A 17,324-nucleotide genomic window follows, 5' to 3' on the forward strand; every position below is an offset into this window, starting at 1 on the left:
TGTGTTCTACCCACACCATTAACTAGTTGTCAAATCTGAGATAAGCCTGTTAACTTCTTTGAGCTTCATTTTTCTTTATGTTTCATTTAAAACATTAATAATATGCACACTCCTTTCCTTTCTGTAATATAATGTAATTGACATCTCACAGCTCCTCAATAAAAGGAAAGGACCATATTGAAGGAGTATCCTCCAGGTTTAGATAAATGTTCAGATAGTTTCTGGACCTGGTATCTACATCACAATAGCAGATAAATAATAACAATAAACCTGATTTAAATGATGAATTCAGTTCAGTAGAATGGTTCCTAACTTATGAAGATAGAACTTGTGTATCCCCAGAAACAATGATGGGATTCAGAAGACACCTGAACATTTACCTTAGATATAGCAAGAAATGGCTGTATCTTAATAAAACACTGTTGCTTCGTATAATAGGGAGAAATTATAAAAGGCATATTTGAAGACAAATAATTTGAGTTACATGGTATTTATACACTGGGCCATTTTTCTCAGCTGTAAATCTAGGGATTTACAAATTTGTGTTTGATGAAACTCTAATCCATCTTTTCTCTCAAACTGTAAAGGGAAACCTCCTCTCCTCTCAGCCAGAAAAACATCAAGAAGAAGCAATGTCAAAGGATAGGAGGAACAGCAGTGGAAATATTAGAATATTACTTTTGGCTAAAGCTTTATAGTAGAAAACAGTACATCTCAGGTGAGAATCAGATTGGGTAGAGCCTGAGAGAAAAGGATCTGTAAAAGGGCTTACACAGAACTTACTATGTGTCAGGCACCGTTCTAAGCACTTTACATATATTAACTCAATCAACTCTCACACTCAATAAGATAGGTTGGATTACTACCCCCCACGAGGCACTGAGGCACAGAAGGGTTAAGAACTATGCTTCAAATCACGAAATGTTTAAATTGGTTACTCACCCCAAAACAACTACATCTATCCTTTCAGATGTTTTTCATTTTTTTCCTCTTGTATCTCCACAGTATCTGCTTAATTATTTACAATACAAAATTAATTTTTGTAAATCACTGTATTTTAATTTCGCCATATTTTACATATATGTTCTTTATAGAATTTCAGCGCAATTTTCCAGCAAGTCTCGTCATTGTTCTACTGCAATCATATGGATTGGAGTCATTTTAATGAACCTCAATCTCTAACTTCTAAAATGGACACCACATTTATAAGAATTTATGGAAAGAATCAGACTGGTGTAGAATGCCGTAATTAGGTGTATAATAAGAGCATCACAATTTGCAATGCATCCTACAGAGGAATAGCCGCCTACTACGATTTAACTAGGATTGGGCAAATGTGCAGCCCTCAGCGCCATTTATGAATTAATCAGGTGCACAAGCACCTCTTAGGAGCCTTCATACCGAGTGAGGAAACCTCCTAAGGGACATCATATTAAAACAGCCCTACAAAACTCATTAGTAGAAACTACATCTTCCTATTTTTAATTTAAATATATAATAGAAAAAGAAACAATCTCTTTCAATCTATCACTGGACTTGAATTAGGATCATTGCAATGCAGAAATTACTAAAGTTTTGTGTTTAGTTTCTGAATAAATGCATATTTTATGTCCACGAAATTCCAAAACTAAAAGAAATATGAAAAAAAGCATTCTGATGTAGTTAATAATGTATCTAAAACACATATACCTTACAAAACTTCCAAACAGAGGCACACATAAATACTTTTTTTTATTTCATCCTGAAGGCAACATAAAATATATGTGGTTAAAATGATCCCCTTGCTTAATTCAAGCCAATCCCAACTTCATATGACTTATCTATAAATGAGCTTTGAAATTGAACCAAAAATTAGGCAAAGTTGTAAAAAGTCACTATTTTCTTCTTTAGCTTCGCTATTACAGAAGTACTTTTTAATGCTTTCAGGCAGAGCAGGTAATATAAAATTTCCAATACTGACTTTAACTTGAGACAAAGATACACTTTAGGAGTTATTAGCACTCTGCAAAGCGTGTTAAGTCTGACATTCATGATGTCTCCGTTATTAAATAGATACTGGTACGTACTGATTTTCTTATAAAACTTAATAATGATAATGACCTTTCCTTTAGGAATTGGGTTTCCACGTTAAAAACACAGGTAGATATATAGAATTTGATACCAGATACAGACTGTAGCAGACTGCTGAGTTTTTATAAAGAGAGAAGTTGAAATGCATTTCTCACCTTGGGCTTTGAATACTGGTGTGCCATCATGGCCATCAAATGTATATATTTCAGTTCATAGTGAATATAATTAGTGTTACACTCAATTAATTACCTGATTCACTGTCCTTATGCCCCACTGCATCATTCTACTGTAGTGATTTGCACATCAGAAAATCCTATTAAAGGAAGAGCAGCTGATGGCACACATTTTTTCCATGTCATTTTGCTCTACTTAAAAAGTAGTATTCAGCCAAATTTTTATGACCACACAGAAGCTAGTAGCTTATAGAGATGATGCTACAATCCTTAACCTTATTCATAATCCAAGATTAAGGTTTATTCCAATATGATGTAATTAGGGATTCAATGATCCAATTAGTATTGTTTTGTCTTCCTCCAAAGTCTGAAATTCTCGTAAGCAAAAACTAATCACATTATTAATATTTCATTCAATATTCAAATGTGTGAAATAGCCATTAATGGCTACCATTTTTATTTTTGGCCCTGAGGCAGTAAGTTGCTTTATGACATGTTAAGTTGTATGTTCGTCAAGGGCCAAAGAAGGGAAATCAATTATAAAATAATGTTTGTACCTATCAAGGATAAAGAAAATTTAACTGTTTGCACTCAAAAACACTTTCTCAGTATTAAAAATTTTAGGTGCTTCTCTAAGCCTGTAATATTGGCTTGCACTATATAACTTGTATTTTACCTTAGCTCCAATCACTTGTACAAGCTGATTTTTATATAATTAGCAATTAGCAATCAACAATAAGACTCCCACACATCAATTGTTTAAGTCTTTTACAAGGGTATGAAAATTCAGCCCAACTAGATTTGAGTCCAACTCAAACTCTGGCTCTTGTTTTAGCTACCCATATTAATTCCCACAATCTTTTGAACCATCCGTTCAAACGTTTTTGAGTCCCATTAGTGTGTTTGTGCAGGTATTCTGCACAGCATGAAATGCTATGTAGATAATAAGTTATAATTTGAATGCCCATTCCTTTTGTAGATGGTAGGATCATTCTCTTATCACTGGTGAAATTCACACTCAAATATATTTTTAACACTGTGTTGACTCAGTCTTAATTAGTTTGCACATGGAGCGCCTTACTCAACTGACAAGAAAATATGAAAGTTAAAAATTATTTTTCTTTTCATATAGGCCATAATGATAGATTGGGATGGAAAGGCATTTAACTGTAGGAATATTGTTAGAAGACATGTCTAAAGTGAGACATTGGGATCACCTGGAAAATAAAGACTAAAATGTGTTTTCATCTTGCCCAGTAAGGGCTCAACCATGTGGGGCTTTGAGAGAGCCATGGGAGTAAGTGAGTGTGCAGTGGACAAGAATCGTTGGTTTTTAGCATTTGCTGAAGACTAATAAGCTGTGTTACCTTGAAAGTGAACCATTACCAACTCTGAGCATCAGTTACCTCATCTGTACAAGAAGGCTTTCATCAAAATCGGGAATTTTTAAACTTTCATCCTTAGAACTTCTGGAGTCTATGGCATAATTCAGAAGCCTCTGAGAGATGTAACCAAATGTAGCATGGGCAAAGATCCAGACCTTCTGCCCCATTCAATAACATCAATTTGTTTTCTATTTTGAGGTTCCCATGATTTCATTTGAAAAAAATTAAAAAGGTGTGGGAGTGGTAATGCTGTTAAAAAATCGAAAGGACTGTTTCTACATGATCTTGAGTTTCATTCAGTTTTAAAATGCCATACATTTTTTAACATTGGAATAACCATCTCTTATCTAAAGAGTTATAAATCCTCTTACCTAGTTATTTATTTACTTAAACACTTAGATGGTGACTTCTATGTGCCTGGTTCGATTCTGACGACTGCATAAATAATAACTCATTTACTCTTGTAAGACAGATATCATATAATGATCCCTATTTTGCAAATGAGGAAAACAAAGGCACAGAGAGGTTATCTCTCCAAGGTCACAGGGATAGCAACTGGTAGAACTAGGACTTGGACCCAGGCTGCTGGCTCTAGAATCCATTGGGCTTAATCCCTACATTGCTCTATCTCTCATATATTTCAAATGTATTAGTGATATACTAGTGATACAAATGTGGATTGATTAATATCCTTTAACAAGTCTATAATGATTCAGATATATGAGAGCTTTTTATCTCTTCCCAACAATGTTAAAATTTGACTTTTCCCATGTAAAATAATGTAACATGGCCTTTGTGCGACTGTCAACTACAAGAATATAACCATCATTAAGGTTTGATGCTCTCATGGTCAGATTAACATAAATGAGTAAATATTCATATTATTTATATGAATTACTTTTAGAGAAGATTATATTTTGGAAAATATTGGTATATTGCTTGAAAATAGACCTTGAGGTTTAACACTTTCAAATTCGTTAGTAAATGAAAATAGAAAAACATCTAATTCTACTGTTTTAAAAAATACTAGAGATAGACTATAGGAAGCTTATTTTAAGAGGCCCTTTTAAATTGTGAGTCTGAGACATAATATCCTTTAGCGTACACTGCCCATTATTTTTAACAATAGAGGTATCCTCAATTGTGATGTTAATAAATGTTAGGAGAATATATTCACACAGTGTGTCCTTTATCACTTTTTTCACAAAATGTTTTAACTTTTTTCACACACTGTGGCAAAATATAATCTTAGAAATTTAGGATTAATGAATTTATTACCCATTACTGTTTTTTCACTGAAGCAATCCATAAAATATACTGACTTTAGTTAAGTGAAGAGAGTACATAAACTTTCACTTCGTTTGCAACTTGGTACAGCAACTCTTGACTATCTAGGATTATCTTCATAGATGGACACAGAGATGTGGAAAGATGTGAATAACTCTAGTGAGTAAGGTAGAAATATTAAAATGAGGTTATGACTAGATGTTCACTATTGATGATTTAATTATCCATACTATACCTACTTTGCTATTGCTAAAGAACAGCAAGAATTTTTTATATCATCTATATTGGTGACTATTCATACAGTAATGAAGAGATAGGTGATCTTAGAAGGGAGCATGTTAATACACATTTTGTAATTTTCTTACACTGTTATCGTTAAGTTGTTAAGCTTTACTTAATTATTCTGACACTTCAGAAAACCCTTCTACTTCATCTTCACAAAGAATGTTTTTAAGTTAACACACAACACATTTTAAAAATAACAAGGAGAACACATACCATCAAAGCATTTGACAATAATATTATATTTTAGAGTCTCTACTAAAAAGATAGCCTCTTATCTCCAGATCTTTCTTCCAGGATTACTTGTTTCAATTATTTACCTATTCATTAATTCATTTCCGTCTTTTCCCCAAGAGGTTTCAAGACTCTTTTACAAAAAGAATAAATCAAACAAAAATAATATAGTAGAAATAAAAGGAGGAAACCAGGGCTAAAAACAGGAAAGCAAGCATTCCAACATCAAGGATTAATACTGCTGCTGTAATTGAGCATAAAGCCTGCATTAAGTTTCCTGGCAGGCAAGGTAAAAAATACAAAGCAGCAAGTTACAAATCTCTCAGAGAAAAGAAAACATAGCTGCAATTTGCTCCTGAAAAACAAAGTTTTTCCTAGCAGCAAACTTTGAGAAAAATGACTCATGGGAGGCAGTGTTTTGCAAATTGTAGGCCAGCCCATGAAATAATGTCACTGGATCCTGACCAAAATTTAAAATGCAATAGTCAATTTTTGTTATTTACAGTAGTTATATTCTATACAGTACCTGCAAACACTGAATTAGTAAATACTGATTCACTGCCACTGGAGAAATTCAGCATTAAGTACCTGTCTGGCCACATTTTTGTAAACCTATCAATACATAACCTTATTTTATGTTTGTTTCTGTTTAAAAGACACCTTATTTAATACATATTGTTGATTCATTAACATTGAACTCATGGCCAATAGCACTATAACTCATGCCTGAACAAAGTTTATCCAACACACATATTTTCTCAGTAAGGCACACCACGGCCCTCTTGTGCTTAGAAGCACTAGACAGAGCTTCAGCACTATGCTGGGGGCATTTAAAACAGCAGAATCACCAACGAAAAGCACAAAAGTGTGAAAAACTTTTACAGTATGAGAGTTAAACAAGAAAGCAGTGCATTTCACCATGTGTGACCTCAGCTGGTATGTGCCTATCTGGTAACTCAAACTTTTCACCATGCTGCACATACACATAGCTACAAAGGACTGTGAAAGGACTATGAGTGTTGAGTTTGGTCTTAACAAACAAACTTTAGGGTTTAGGCAAATCTGCAAATACAGAATCTACCAATAATGAAGACTGACTCTATACTGGAAGTGAATGGAGAGGAATAAAATAGGAAAAAAATATTAGTGCTCATCTCAGGCAGTCAGGATAAATACTATTTCATGAAAGATTTTTCAGAGCTAATATATATATTGATATAGATGTACACATAAAAATCCATATTAATAGATACACCAAATCACAATGAAAAAATCCTTACTATCATTTTTTTTTATGTTTAGAAATCACTGGAACAGAGGATACACAGTGATGCAATGAACAATTCAATGGCAAATTTTGAAACTTAATTCATCGACTAGTTATTTCTGGGGAGTTTTTACTTGTAAAGACCCTCTGGAAACACTTCAAGAATCCACAGGAGAATTAATGATGGCCTCTTCTAAGGCAGTAACCGTGAAAATGAAAAGAACAAGGCTGATGTGAGACTACTGATAAAATCGGAGAATTCTTGTTGACTGTGTATAAAGTGGAGGAAGGGCGAAGAAGGAACAGGGATCATTTAGAAAGGGAAACCCAAACTACCTGAGAAGAGCGGTTCCATTTTTGAAGAATGAAAGCACATGAGTAAAAGATTTTTTTTCATTTTTTGTTTGTTTAAGGAAATAATAAAATGAAAAAAATGAAGTAGAGTATTAAGAAAGGATTAAATAATATAGCTAAAATCTTTTGATTTCTTTCACTCTCTCCTAAAAGTGCAAATAAGAATTAACTAATAAATAATGTAACTTTAAAAAATATTGTAAATATTCTAATGGAAAACATTATTGCTATAACATGTCTGGCATGTTGCAAAGACCCAAAGAGATGTGAGCTACCTGTAAAGTCGTGTACTAACCGTGTCAGATGAGGGTGGAGGGATGCTATATCACAAAAAGAAAAAAAAAAAAATCATGTCAGGATTTAAAAGAAGAAAATAAAAATAGTATTTCTCTTTTTTAGCTCAGAAGTGACGTACCAGAGGAATGGTGAGAAAACTATAGAAGTAAAATGGTAATACCTAAGGCAACGAAAATCAAGTTGGCAGTTATATAGGGAAGTATCAATGAATCTCCCATCTGTCCAAGGTCAAATCACACTGCTGCCTTCTTCAGAATATCCCAAGGTGTTTTCCAAGATTTTTAGAAGTTAAGTCTTCAATGTAAGAAATTCTACCTCAATCAATTCATTTTTCTTCCTTTCTTTTCTTTTTTCATTCCTTCCTTCTTTTCTTCCTTCCTCTAAGACCAATGTGCTAATAGAAAATATTCTAAGGACAACATGTTGCTTTTCAATGTCTAAATACCCTGTATGTGTTATATCATCATCCCATAACACATTATGAATCTGCTACGGCTGACAGGAGTAAAGGTCCTTACTGTTTATTATTTTCCTTCAGTTATTGAGATTTTTGTCTCACTAGGTGTCCCTGGGCTTTTGTGTCTAACTCATGTCAAAAAAGCAAAACAGATTCCCTCTGGCCACCAAAACCATATTGATGACAAATATCCAAAAGCTATAATCATAGTTCTCCTGTTAAGACTTCAATACATTTTGAGATGTAAATATCAATCTCATGTAGTTTCAGTTTACAAGGCTCTCAAAATTTGTTACAGCTTTGGTTTCAATAAAACACACCCAAAACATGTTTTGTATAACAGTACTAATATTAATTCTGTGTTTAAAGCTAAATTATGAAGCTGTTATTAATTTAGAGCTAATGAATATAAAAAGGTGCTATGAGGATAATAATTAAGATTTTAAATGTTTTCTCTTGGGATAAAGAATTTTATCAAATAAGGTAAACACACAAAATTTCTAGGCCTTGGTGGGATTCTCTATGCTTGTAAATTTTTGAGTGATTAAAAAGACAGCAATTTGTTCGTTAGCTTATGATAATTTAAGAAAACACAGATATAAACTGACTTTAAACATTTCGAAGTCTGCATTTCATGACATACTGAATCATAATAACAATAGCCCTTGTCTTTACCTTTTATAACTTTCATCATTAATCTTCACTGAGTTATTGAAAACAAAAGGTCTTATTTTTGTATGTCTAAAGAAAACCTATTGTTTTAATTCCACAGTAGAAGTATACTCAAATATCATACCTCACTTTGTTGAAAATTCAGTAAAGCAAAAGGGAATTTAAACATAAATAAAACATCCTTCAATACAAAACGGGAATTTTATTTTTCATTTTTTCCTGTGCTCAGTGTCAGTCCTAACCAGTACTCAACTCCCTCCTCGCCCTGACCCCAACCTTCTGCCCTCATCTCTTAGTACCTAAGATTGGCTTTGTCTGTTCTTAAAATTGAAATAGCACCTTAACATTATTAGACAGATTTATTTAATAAAAACCACATTATTTCTAAATGGCATTCACCCTCTCAGAAGTTTAAATAATCTGCCAGAAATTTACCCCAGCACTGACCTTGTTTTCTTTAGTAGAGTACAAGCTTTTAATAAAACACTCTCACAGTCAACAGCAAAAAGCTGTCTGTCTCACCTTAATATATAACAAGGATAAGTATCGTGGTTCTTTATATGGACATATTTATATAAGCACACAGACATGGGGGTTATTGGTTAGTACAAAAACGCATATTCCAAACGCTCCTTACATTCAAATCCAGCTAGTTATGGTTTGTTTTGATCTTTGAAAATGTGTTTGAAAGTTTTGTGGGCTTACTTCACGTATTATATCCAGTTAAACTTTAATACAAACTGACTTTTCCCCTCTACATAGTTACTCTCCGACTGCTGTCAGTCAGCAGGAGCTCTGCATACACAGACTCATGTTAACAGTGGCCTCTGGAAGGATGTGATTTCTAACCTATTCAGTCTCCTACAGAAAAGCTCAGATTGTATTTCAAACCAAAATAGAAGTTTCTCTGGAGGTGATTCTTTATTCCCCACCTTTACTACCTACTAGCACAAGTAATCAATCAAAAGGGAAATGGATAGTCAACTTTAGATTTGTAACCAATGTGAATGTTCCAACAAAGAGTATGTATGCTTGTATTCCAGAGAAATATGGGAATAGGTGAGTGGGCACTTATGAAATCTCCTTCAAAGAAATCCTATGAAAGAAAGAGATGGTTTTAACATTTTTCCCTCCAGTGAATGGATTATCTAACATCTAAGTTTATCCTGGGCATATGTTTAGTTCATGAACTTTATTATATTTGATGTCAAGGTGGCTTAAAATGGTTTTGCATTCTTGCCCACTTGCTGAAGGCCTACCAACCTTTCAAGAATCAGCACAAACAACATTTTACTTTGAAACTTTCACTGAACTGACTCCACAAGCACATTTAGGTATTCTTCTGTAATTCTGTTTTCAGAGCAGCGTTTCCTTAAATTTCAATATTTAACTTTGTGCACAGCATCCAGTATCTATCTTTGAATATACTGGGCAAGTAAAAATAGAACTGTTCGCTAATTATTTTAAAATGAAAATCTCTGCTCAGTGAAATCTAAGTTCTATTTTATGCCACCCCTCCTTGAATCTTCCTTAACCACCCAAGCCAAAACAGCTTCTTTCTTCTGTGAGTTCTGTTACATGTCCAACTCATTGGTTGTCCCCACTAATCTGTATCACATGCAGTTCTCCAAGACCTCATGTTTTCTACCAAAAAGAATGAAAATTTCTGAGAGATAGGGAGAGTCCAGCACAGCCCAGAGTCTAGTCCGTTGCGAGAGTTGTCCAAAATTTCTTAGGTGAATTCTAGCTATCCTGGCCTGACACTAGAAGGCTTTAAATTTTTTCAAACTTATTCTGGTGTCACACTAAAGTCTGTATCATCCTGGATACTAGTGACCAGCTAAGTTACGTCAATGACCAAAACACCCTCTGTGCAGGTGAAAATCTTCTTTCCCACTCACATCATCTCTAAAAACTAATAATGTCACTATAGTGTTCTTTCTAATAGGTGCCTCCAATGTGATATCTAAGGTATGCTCTGCTTCTAGACGTCAAAAGTTTAATAAACTAGCCAAAACTTTAAAACAGAATAACAGGAAAATATAGGTTGTGGTTTATTTTGGAGGAATTGCTATTAGCCTGACTACAAGGCTAATCTTCAAACATGACTCTAAAGAAAAGGTCAGCAGCCTGAACTCAAACAGAAATGGTTGTTAATAGATGAATGCAGTGATGAGGGCCCTCGTGGGTGGGTCAGCTCAGTGACTTCTGACCACCTCAGAAGCACAAGCTGTGAAAACACAAGCATTCCTTCATTTCACTTATCATTTGGATCCTAAGCTCCGATTCACTTTTTTCAAAACTTATTTTGGAGCCAACAGCGATTGGTAAGTGAAAGGCTACCTGGGGCCGATTGTCAGCAGCAGCAGGGTCCCGCGTGGAGGAGAATTATCGCTCTTGTTCACAAGAGCATGTTTATAATACATCTGAAATTGCCTGGCAGAGGGTCTTTGAGGAGACTGCAGAGCAAGGGTGGAAAGCGAGAAGAATATGGATTGAAAAAGACACTCCAGTGATTTAGAAAGTTCTTTGGGGAAATGTTTTCCCTCTCTATTCAGTCTTTTTCATACTTTATCAACTCAATTTTATTTAGTATCTGTGTATGATGTTTAATACTTGCTTTCTAATTTTTTTTCTATCCAAATAACTATGTGCAAGGTCTAGATAGTTCCTAGCAGCAGATCACAAACTTTGCATTTAATACTCATTCAGTCACCTAAGAACAACTTGTCTCAGACACCTGGACCTCAGCAGGCAGCCCTCAGGAAGCCACTGTCCAACCAGGCCTGAGGAGTGAAACGGTGTAGTAGGCTCACACAGACCTGGGTTGCTGTTCCTCAACTACTAACTGTGTGATGTTGGAAAGTACACTTACCTTCTACTGAGCTTGAGTGGTAGAACCGGAAAAGGACTTGGGAGGGATGGGTGTGACAGGAAATTAAAATGCAGGTACACAAATTACATTTCAGAACTACTTGTAAAATATTCTCACCAAAGAGCATCTTCACAATAGACAGATTGTCAATTCTTATGATGTGGACACGTACAAATGATTCTGTAGGAAAATCCTGTGGTTTTACTTTAACAAAAGTGGAGATTACATATCATTTAACATATCATCACAAAGCTCTTTCTATTTGAAGGGGCCAAAGTCTAGACATAACTTGTAACACCACTGAATTCTATGCCTGAGAACAAAGGGTAATTTCTGCTCAGCAATCCTCAGTGGGTATGCAAATGAATGTTGCTGAAATATTCAGAAGCTGATACCAATACAAAGTGAAGTGTAATAATCTAAATGTGCCATTGCTTTCCCCTCCTACTAATTACTTGCTTTAGGCTGTTTTCACCAATATTTTGTCTCCTTGCCTTTTCTCTTCAGACTGAATGGACACCTAACTACGTAGGATCACTACAATTTCTTAACACAACTTTGAAGCATTGTCATTATTTTACTGGCTTTGTTGCTGCTCTGGCCGTGAACACTTAGCAGAGTTGGCTGAAGTGCAAAACAGCCGAAGTCACAATTTGTATGGGCTAAATTACTCTTCGTTCTATGGAAACAGATATCACTTAGACAACAGGGAAAATGTTCATGGGTTAAAAGAAACATCAAAACCAGTGCACCTCAGAAGGTATGGTCAGCTAAAGGCTAACGGGTAACTGCTGATTTCCTAAAAATTTTGAGGACACAAAATAAAATTGAATGGTCTCAAGTCGTCAATGCAATGAAGTTTGGTGGTGTTTTCACTCTGCAGGAAATAATTCTTCCCATTGTTAATTTCATCACTCTACCTCCATCTCAGTTTCCTCAGGATTCAGACTTACTGATTAAACTTAAAGGCAAATCCAAAGGATGTTTACCATGCTTATTCAGAGGAAGCCTCTCCTTTTGGACACAAAGCCCTTGTGTCTAGCTAAAGCTCACTAGCTAGCTTTCCCTTCCTTCAGAACAAGTTCTGTACTGAGAGGCTCTTCAGGCCCTCTTGAAAATTGGTTCCTTATAGACCCACTCCTCCAACATTAATTTAACAGTCGTAAATCCAGAGGTTGATTCAGCTTATGCTCGAGCCATACCTGGAGCCGCCAATCATTAACCATATGAATAAATGAGAATAAGTTTCCTGTTATTTATTTTATAGGGTTCCAATATGATTTTATATCAAAATAACTTTTTTTTGAATGACTCCCATTCCATAAAAATGATGACAGCAGACGTGGACATGGAGATGCATGAAAAGCCCAGAGCTGCCACCCCAACTCATCCTTCCCATCACAACCACCTCCCCTTTGATTCAAGGAAAACAACTAAAAACAGGACTACATCATTCTACTCATAGAGTCTCACTCTCTAAATTATGCATGATGGCAGGAATTATGAAAAGTAAAAGAATAAATGAAATTTGGGGAAGTACCTAAATATTATTAATTTATAATTCGTATTATTAATGAAGCAATATGGAATAAGAGAATTTTACAAATATCATTAATAAACATTGTACCTTGAACACTTACTATGTTTGCAACTGTGCTAAATACATTCCATACTTTTTCTCATTTAATTCTCGCAACTAATAATTGATAGGTGCTATTATTATCTTCATTTTATAGCAGAGAAAAGTGAGTCTCGGTAAGGTTAAATAATTAACCCAAAGTCAACCAAATAGTGAATGGAATAGCTAGAACTTGGATACAAGTCTCTATCCAACTCCAAAGATTCTTACTCTATTCTTTATTGCCATTTTCATTCATTCCTTTATTCCTTCAAAATATGTTTACTGAACATCACCTAGGTGAAGGGTTTTGGAGTTGATGTTATGATATATCTCAGAAACTATAATGACAGCTCTTATCTTTAAAGAATTTATAGTTACTTACAGGGCGTACGGTCTTCAAAGGACTCAGTATGTAAGAGGTGTATCTAAATAATTATATAGTTATCCTGGGTTGCATAACAACTTTTCTGTACTTTCTACATACGAACACATTGGAAGAGATCTGGAAGGACTGACAAAGACCCCACCCCCAAAATTATCATTCTGAACATAGGTGTAAAGGGCAAGCAGTGCGGGGGATTGATCCAGAACCAAACTGTGCGTGCCTTGAGTGGCTGGAGAAGTGCTCAATAATTTACGGAGCAGACGCAATTTCTGAGAGAGGGAACTCGCTATTTAATAACTCTAGCTAAAATATAAAATAATTCAGACTTAGTCTATTCTATCTTTGTGAAAACATTTGTGGGAATGATCTAGAAGACAGGGTGGTATCAGAGAAAGAACATGAACTGTGGAATCAAGAAAAATCTGTGTTTGAATCCTGGCTGATCCATGTTCTAGACAAAATACTTAAATTCTCTGAAGCTGTTCTCACATCAGTAAACTAGAGATGATAATAATGGCATCCATCTTAAAGGATTGTTGTAAAACAATCAAGAAACACTTTACATGAGGGAGATACCCAGTATGTGTTACAGCTTTTAGCACTGCTCAATCTTATGTCCTTTTATTTTCAGGAATATTGTATATGTAGGTAGGTGTCCTTGTCTTCCCTCCCTACTGTAGATGAATTCCTCCTAAAACTACATACTTGGTCAATGAAAGAACTTTTTCATGATAAAAATAAAACAATTAAACAATTAATTATAGTATAAATGAGGTATTATTCTCACCTGATAGACTATTCAAACTCAACTCCAAAACACTGGATTATCACTTTCAGAAAATAGACTTTCTTATCTTTTCTTCTTCTATTTTTTAAAACCAAGCTTATTGAGGTATAATTTAACATACAGTAGGATTTGTCTTTTTTTAGTGTAAGTTCTATGACTTTTGACAAACACATATAGTCATATAACCACCAAAATCAAAACACAAACTGTGTCATCACCCCGAAATTTCCTCATGCCTATTTATGGTCCATCTCTCACAATGCCTAAAGCCCCTGGCAATTCTGATTTGGTGCCTATAGTTCTACCTTCTCAGAATGTCTAAACAGAACAATTACATATTACGAAGTAGTCTTCCGAATTTGGCTTCTTTCACTAAGCATAATGCATTGAGATTCATCCATTCACTGCATGTACCGGTAGTTGTTCTCTTTTTATTTTATGGTATTTCACTGTATGAATGCATCAGAGTTTGTCTTGTTGAACGACATTTTGATTTTTACACTTTGGGGCAATTATGAATAAAGCCACCACAAACTTTGCCAAACTGCTTTCTATAGTAGCTGTACAATTTTGCATTTGCACCAGTAATGTATGAGAATTTCAGTTGTGTCACATCTTCAACAGCACTTTTTAAAAACAGGCATTCTAATAGGTGCATAGTGGTATCTCATGATGGTTTTAACTTGTACTTCACAAATGACACCCAATTTAAGTTTGAATGGTCAGCAACCCTGCCTCACCTGTTGTTTAATGTTTTTCATAACACAACTTTATGCTGCAGACAAAAGGCACTTCAGTAAACAAAGAACGCTGCTGCCATCAGGCCCTCAGCCACTGCAGCCACCCCCAACAGTGCACCCTGAGGGGAATCAGGATGGAGAAAAGCAGGATACTGGCCCTAGGTAGTTAAGGTGCACATCAACAGAATGATTTCTATAAACCCAGACTTGTATTCTTCCCATACATAGAAAAGCACTAAAATCATTAACTTGAGATGTTTTTTGTGATTAGCAGTAATCTTTTGATGTTTGACTACATTTTGTGTTTTGGGGGGGTTTGTTTGTTTTTTGGGGTGTTTGTTTCTTGGGGGGGGTCTTTTTTTTTTTTTCAGCACAAAATCCTACATATCTTGGTTCCTCCCTTACCATTTTGGAACAGTCCCTCAGAGCTATCTGAGAGGTTGCCATTCTGGGTTATAGTCCTTAATAAGGTCCCTGAATAAAACATTATTCTCATCTTTCAGGCTGTGCTTTTTTTTTTTTTCAGTTGACAATGCCTTCCCATAATTTAAGGTAATGGGAAATATATTAAGATAATGTAAACCTTTGTGAGATAAACAATATCCCACTGCGGTACTCAGCTACTCAACTGCACCTCAACATTTGTATGTACAGCTTGTACCCTAAAATTTTACATTTCTATATTGTTCTGTAGTTTTCCTCTGATTTTTTTAAATCTGGGAACATTGTATTTATCAACTAGACTTGAGTCTTCACTAAGACAGTGAGTTAATCATCTCTGTCCTAACATTATTTTTTTTTAACATGGAACACTTCACAGATTTGTGTGTCACCTTGCTCAGGGGCCATGCTAACCTCTCTACGGTTCCAATTTTAGTATATGTGCCACTGAAGTAAGCACTATCTTAAACTTACATTATACTAAGAGCCTTATTCCACAAAGGCTTGTGGAGTGAATTGAGAGCATTTAAGCCATAATTTTGTCCTGCCCTTCTCCAAGTTAAATGTCACCAGTTGCTGAGGGTCGACACTGAACAGAAGACAGAGAAGGAAGTGTTAAGAGCATGAGAACATTTGAGAGCTTAAGTGGGGATTGGTTAGCGCTCTAAAGAAAGTTGAAGAGAAAATGCAAAGTGAAGTATTATACAATGTAAATAAAGAAGCACAGGCAAAAGTAAGAAGAAAATAAGCAAAGGGAATATTGAAAATATAAGTAAAGGAAATAATTCACCATATAAGAGGGTAGGACTGAAGATCAGGAATATGCCAAAAATTATTATACATGAATACATCTATTTTATTGATAATATTGATTCTCTTGGTCTATAAGTTAAATCAACCCTCCTGACAGATGTAGGATGAAGAATGAGTGATATATTACTTGCTGTATTTCTGGGGATAATGCTTAAACAGGTTTTTTTTCTATTAACAAATCTCCTGAACTTTTATTAAAATTGAAAATACTAATACAGACTCAAAACAGTCAAGATACTAGCATGTGAGTGAGACTGGGGAGAAGATGGGGGAGACTCAGCATCCCCCGATGACCATCATCCTAATACTGTATCTTTAAATGCTACCAAACACTGACAACAGCCCAACCACCACACTGAACTCTGTGTATTCAACTGCTCGCTCAGTATCTCCCTTTGAATTTGAAAATTTTTTCAAATTTCTCATGGTCAAAGTTTTTCATGGTCAAAACAGAATTATTTATGCGTTCTTCATATGTGCCCCAGTTCCAGTTTCCTCCAACTCAGTAAATGGCAACTCTAGTCTTCCACTTGCCAAAACCTTAGTCATTCTTCACTTTTTCTAACATGCCACTCCAATCCATCAGCAAATCCAAATAGCTGCATCTTCAAAATACACTCAGAATCCTACCACTTCTTATCACAATATAGTCAAAGCTACCATCCTTTCAACAGAATTATTGCCATAGCCTCCTAACTGGTCTCCCTGTTTCCACCCTGATTTCTCTGGGCTTATCTCTTACCAGTCCCCGCCTGGCTCATCCTTTTCTAGCCATACTGCCTTCCTTTCTCTCCGTGGAACATGCCAAGCAAGCTCCCCCCATAAGCCCTTGGTACTTTTTCTTCACTCTCTCTGAACCGTCTCCCCCCAAGATATATACATGCTTCTTCCTGTTCTTTTCAATCCCTGCTCAAAGGATATCTTCATTCTCAAAAAGGCTTTTCCTGACCCTTCTGCAGAAACAGCACCCTCTTCCTGTTTTCCTCCATCCAAATTATTCTGATTTACTTTTCTCAAGAGCAACTGCCACCACCTACCATTTTATATATTTGTTCATTTACTATCTATTTCATCATCATCTCGGTCCCCCATAGGAACGTAAGTTCCATGAGGGATTTAGCCTACTTTGTTCACTATTGAATTCCCAGTGCCTAGAAGAACGAGTGGCTCACAGAATGTGGCAA

General features: G+C 35.3%; 1 non-coding gene across 1 annotated transcript; it reads right to left on the minus strand.

The window, feature by feature from the left end:
* Nucleotides 1-15,684: 15,684 nt before the first annotated feature.
* Nucleotides 15,685-15,787, minus strand: LOC137229628 (U6 spliceosomal RNA). Its single transcript, XR_010945781.1, has one exon. It is a non-coding gene; the product is annotated as a U6 spliceosomal RNA (small nuclear RNA).
* Between the last annotated feature and the right edge of the window lie 1,537 nt (nt 15,788-17,324).

The sequence above is a fragment of the Pseudorca crassidens genome, chromosome 8 (genome assembly GCF_039906515.1).
Source record: "Pseudorca crassidens isolate mPseCra1 chromosome 8, mPseCra1.hap1, whole genome shotgun sequence".
NCBI lineage: Eukaryota > Metazoa > Chordata > Mammalia > Artiodactyla > Delphinidae > Pseudorca > Pseudorca crassidens.